This window comes from Suncus etruscus, chromosome 7 (assembly GCF_024139225.1).
Source record: "Suncus etruscus isolate mSunEtr1 chromosome 7, mSunEtr1.pri.cur, whole genome shotgun sequence".
NCBI lineage: Eukaryota > Metazoa > Chordata > Mammalia > Eulipotyphla > Soricidae > Suncus > Suncus etruscus.
In genome coordinates, this window is record NC_064854.1 from 128,163,009 (window position 1) to 128,169,204 (window position 6,196).

Genomic DNA, 6,196 nt, shown 5'->3' on the forward strand with positions numbered 1-6,196 from the left:
ATGTTTTCATCCCAGTGTAGAGCTGGTATTACTGCAGACCTAAGTGGGAAAGCTGCCTCTAATCTCAAATTGACTTGACTCACAGACACACCTGACATTCCTCCTGTCAGCATCACCTGATGCCCTGAGGCCTCCATACTTGCAGTTCAACTGGGAGTTAGTGGATTCCACAGCCACTTGGGAGGCCCAGAGCCCAGCTCTTTCAAAGTTGAGTGCTGTTAGTTCCAGATTCTTTACCCTCTTGGTGACATGCTTCTGAAGGGATGACTGCAGTGGTCATCTGCTATTGGAGAGGTTTGTGATCATGCAAAAAATATGTGTGCATGGCCCTGAGTGGTCCTGGAAGCAGAGAAGGGAAATAATTCTCAGTGTGTTTGACACACATCAAGAATTTTTGGCTAAGTAGAGAATTCACTACATTAACATTCCCTTGGTGAGACAACCTTGCCTAGCATTGCATCAATGCATCAAGTTCCAAGAGGAAGAGAACAAAGAGAGCAAGCTGTTGCTCCCCAGATGTTGGCAAGATGAGGGGTAAGTGAGGGTCCTGAAGCCTTCAGCCTAATTTACCCCCTGGCCAGGTTTATTTTAAGACTTGAATGTCAACCTAGAAGTTTGCATTAATGCTTGCTATGTTCTTCACGGGGTTCCATCTCATTGGGCATTGTTTCAAAAACAATCTTTCTTCTTCAGAGCTGCCATGAAAAAGACAATCCTCTGGTCACTAATGCAGATACCAATAAGCCAAAGACATCAGAAATGTAGATTCGTCATTCTCTTTGTGCTCACCCTAGGTCACTCATGTCTAACTTGTTATGTGCATTTTTTTCTCTGTGCTAAAGGACAATTGTCAGTGCCAAGTAATCCAACTTGGAGAATCTTGGGACAGGAGAGGAGAGTTTTGGATGGTCATAGACTTGTTGCAACTGTGTGCATCAAAACCATACAACAGAAGCGATGTCATCTAGACTACAGAAGAAATTCAAATTTATCTTAAAAGTTTTATTAATTTCTACCCTATCGTAGCATCAGAGACTTTGTATGAGTCAGATCAGAGCATTGGTGCTCACATAGGAAGAAACAGAATTCCCTGTGAAGATTATTCCACATATTGTCCACACCTGGACTTTAATTTAGTGGCATACAGAATGGGGTGCTGCAAATGTGCTCTCTTAGATAATATTTCTGTTATCTTGAAGCTAATGGTTCAACAGACACAGTGAGAATCACTTTAAAACAAAAAAAATGCAGCCAATAAGAAGTTCAGTGCACTGTGAATCAATGATATTGAGTATTCCTTCATGTAAGGAAGGCACAAAGGTGGGAACCATCAAAGCCCAATACCCCAACCAATTCTCCTAAACTTTACAGTAAGGTTTGGTTTAGACTTGCTTTAGATCCATTAATCTACTTACTTCTCAAAATATTGCTATAATTTAAGTGTTATTTCTTTTATTTTGATCAATAACCCTGAGAACAAACAACTATTTCAACCATTTGAAGCATTCAGCTCAGTGGTATCAAATACGGCTACTCCATTACACAATTATCATTTTCATCCATCCCTGGGGTTTTTTAATCTCTCCAAGCTGACATTCCATATTAGGCAATAACTCCCCAGACTTTTCAGACTACAAATTTATAACAACCACAATTTGCTTCTTTTTTCCCTCTCAAAAGCTTAGCAATTTAGAATCTTATCTAGAAGAAAAAGGAAATTCATTTTCAAAAGTGAAATAACTGTGAGAATTTAAATTAATATGATGATTTGTTTGAATCTGCTGTTTTATAGATTTATAAATACAACAAATCAATCCACATAAGATATCATAAGTATAGCAGGGCTTATGCTCTATAGAAGTATATTGTGCTTTAGATCACAAATAAAATTATTATAGAAGATTGACATATATGAAAGAGATAAAATAAACTTAAGTTTGTTTTGTTTTGCTATTATCTTATTACCATCCATTAATTACTCTCTATCTTTTCTTCTCTGGTAACCCCAGTTCTGTGACTTATGCCTACTCTTTATATTTATTTTTTAATTTTTTACTTGACTGTTTCATTTTCATACATTGAACATTAGTTAAAATGATCCAAGTTTTGTCTTTCTACTTCCAAATTATTTTTGCTTAATAATATATGAAGTTTATCCATTTCTCTGCAAATAGTAGTTGAATAGTATTTTGTAAAATGTGACTATATGGATACTTTTCCTTTATCTAGTCATGTATCAGTGAATGTCTATAAATGAGCTATAAATGGCTCTACAAAATATTTTAATTACTATCACACCTCAAAAAAAATTATTTTACATTCTTTGTATAGTTAGTTATCCATAGTAGAGGTATTGCTGGATCATCTGGTAGTACTACTTTACTATTTTTGTTATATAAGGAATCTCTATATTAATTTCTAAAATTATTACAGCAATTACATTGGCATTAAAGGTACACAAGGGTTGACTCAACATATGCTGCATCATTTATATGTGGAAACAACACTTGCACACAAGCAAGCAGGGGTCTCAAACTCAATTTACCTGGGGGCTGCAGGAGGCCAAGTCGGGGTGATCCTTGAGTGCAAAGTCGGTAGTAAGCCTTGAACATTGGGGGTGTGTGGCCCAAACAACTAAAACAAAACAAAAAACGATTCCTCTAGCGCAGGGCCACAAAATGTTGTACGGAGGGCCGTTTGCGGCCCACGGGCTGCGAGTTTGAGACCCCTAATAGTTCAATGCCCATCCTGGGACTGCATTGCTACATAGAACAGGTTCTTGGGAATCTCCAGCACTTTACATCATAATTCTAGGTTTGGGGACACAAGAAACCTTTTGTTCTGGTGTTCAAACTCAGATCACAACATGTGTCAGGAATACAACCATGAGCATGTACTATTTCCATAAACCATAAACCATTTGCTACTCTTTATTTAAGCACCATGGTTACAGATATGTTCATAGTTGGGTTTCAGTCATCAAATGAACACCACCCTTTACCAGTGTAAAGTTTTCCCTCCTTCAATTGTCTCCATTTACATCCTCCCCATCCCTGTACCCTTGAATATGGGAAAGGCTTTGTATTTCTCTCTAACTGATATCGTCATTGTTAATGCAGTTATTTCTCTCTAACTTGCTCACCACTCTTTATGGTAAACGTTAATATCTCTATTGTTTCTGGATATTACTATATTATCTTTTATTTTTCTTCATCCACGAGATGGGTGAGATTATTCTGTGTCTATCTCTCTCCCTCTGGCACATTTCACCAGCATTATTTTTCTCATGTCCATCCACGTATAGGCAAATTTCGTGACTTCATTTTTCCTAACAACTGCATAGTATTTCATTGTGCAGATCCTTTAGTCACTTATTTCTTGTCAGGCACCTGAGTTGTGTCCAGTATCTGGCTACTTTAAATACTGATGCAATGACATAGGAGTGCAGAGGACATTTTTTGTATTGTGCTTTTTTAGTTCCTCAAGGGTATATTCCCTAGGAGTTAAATTGCTGGATATTATGGAAGCTCGACTTATAGCTCTATGAGGAAAAGTTGAACTAGATAGCATTCCCACCAGCAGTGAATGAGAGTTCCTTTCTTTCCACAATACTGCCAACACAGGTTGTTCGTGTTCTTTGTGATGTGTGTCAGTCTCTGTGGTGTGAGAGGAGATCTCATTGTTTTTATTTGCATCTCATTTGCATCTCATTGCAAATGCAAATCTCATTTTATTTGTATCTTATTGTTTTGATTTGCATTTGATTTTTATGTATTCTGGCACATCTGTATTTTTTCTTTGAAAAAAAGCCTGTTCATTTCTTCTCTGCATTTTTGACAGGGTTAGATTTTTCTTTGTTAAGTTCTGTCAGTACCTTTATATCTTACATATTAACTCCTTATCTGATAGATATTGGATAAATAGTTTCTCTCACTTTGTCAGTGACTACTGTACCTTAGTCATGGTATCCTTTAAAGTAAGGAAGGCTTCTCAGTTTAATGTAATCCAATCTGTTTTAGCTCTGCTTCCACTTGTTTGTACATTGGATGTTTCCTCCTTAAAGATGCCTGTAGTTTCAATGCTATGGAGTATTTTGCCTATGTTTTCTCTCCATACCTTATAGTTCATGACTGATACCAAGGTCTTTAATACATTTGGATTTGTCCATCGTGCATGGTTTTAAGAGAGGTCCAGTTTGTTTTCTGCATGTGGCTGGCCTAGTTGTCCCAATACCACTTGTATGAAGAGGCTCTCCTTGCTCTATTTGCAGTTGTTTTGCCATTACCAAAGATAATTAATTGCATTTCTGGGGTTCATTTTTTTGAATTTTCAAATCTATTCCTTTAATCTGAGGATCTGTATTTATTACAATGTCATGCTGTTTTGATGACTATTGATTTGTTATGTTCCCAATTAAAGTTGAGAAAATTTTAGGCCACCCATTTTCTTTTTCTAAGGATTCACTTTAACAATTTGCAGCTGATTTGTTCTTCCAAATGAATTTCAGGAGACTGTTGATCCACTTCTTTCAAGAATGTCATAGGTATCCTTAAGGAATTGCATTCAACCTGTCCAATGCATTGGTGAGTATTGCCATTTTAATAATGTTAATTCTTCCCAAACATGAGAAAAGTATATGCCTTCATTTCCTATGTCCTCTTTTATTTGTTGAAGCAGTGCTTTGTATTTTTTCTTTGTATAGGTTCTTTACCTATTCAGTTAAGTCGATATCAAAGTATTTTAGTTTCTGTGGTACTATTGTAAATAAGATTTTTAATGTTTATTTCTTGTCTATTGTTATTTGTATATAAGGAAGATCATTGAGTTTTGTAGCCTGCCACTTTGCTATAGAAATCTATTGTTTCTAGAAGTTTTTTCGTAGAGTCTTTAGAGTTTTCTAAATATAGTATCATGCCATCTATGAACAGTGAGATCTTGACTTTCCTTTCTTTTTTTTTTGATTTAATTTTACTTTATTTTAAATATTATATTTCACTTCAAAATAAGATATATGCAATATGCATCAAAATTTGTTCATAATTTTTGTTTTTACTGTAGTGTGGCCCTCCAATGGGCTAAGAGACAATGAACTGGCCTCTGTTTAAAAAGTTTTAGGACCCCTATTATAGACAATTTGACAGTGCTACTTTACAAGGGCAGAAAACTGAAAGAGGAAAATAATAAATTACATTCAGAGAACCTCTTACTCAGAGACAAAAAACAAGGTCACTACAATTACCTTTTCCTTTATATACTAATAATCATATATGTAAACTAGCACAAAAATAATTTAAGTATTTGTGTACTTTTTTGTTATTTTAAAGGAAAAAGTGTTGTATGAGAATCAGCCTTTATAAAAATGGAGCCAAATCAAAATGAGCTTTATCAAAATCAGACTTTATCAATGGGCTGGAAAGATATAACAGCAAGTAAGGGCTGTTTATTTTTTAACCTCATTAACTTAAGTTAGGACAACCTGGGTTCAATCCCCAGCATCTCATATGGTCACCTGAACACTTTACCAGTAGTTATTACTGAGTACAGAGCCAGCCTGAGTTAACCAATAGAAACTCTGAAGACTTTTCCTTTCTTATCTGGATTGTATTAATATCTTTTTAACCTAATTGATATGGTAAGTATTATGCTGAATAGGAGTGGTGATAGGTGACAGCCTTGTCTCCTGCTTGATTTTAGAGGAATGTCCTTTAGGTTTTTCTAGATGCATTCTAATAATATGATTATATGGTTTTTATTTTATGATGTTGACTTGGTGTATTACATTGATTGATTTGCATAGGTTAAACCATCCTTGCATCTCTGGGATGAATCCTACTTAGTAATAGTGTGTGACCTTCTTGATAAGACCTTGGATCCTGTTTAATAGGATTTTATTGAGCATATTTGCTTCTGTGTTCATCAATAATATCCGGCTGTGGTCCTCTTTTTTATGGTATCTCTATCTGCTTTAGTATCAGGGTGATATTAGCTGCATAAAAACTATTTGGGAATATTTCTGTTTCTTCAGTTTTCTGGAAGGTGCTGAAAAGGAAAGATACTCTTGAAAGATTTGAAATAATTCTCTAGTGAATCCAACTGGGCCTAGTCTTTTGTTTTAGGGAAGACTTTTAATAATTTTTTTGATTTCCTCAATATTGATAGGAATGTTCCATTCTGCTAGATCATCTTGATTTAAATT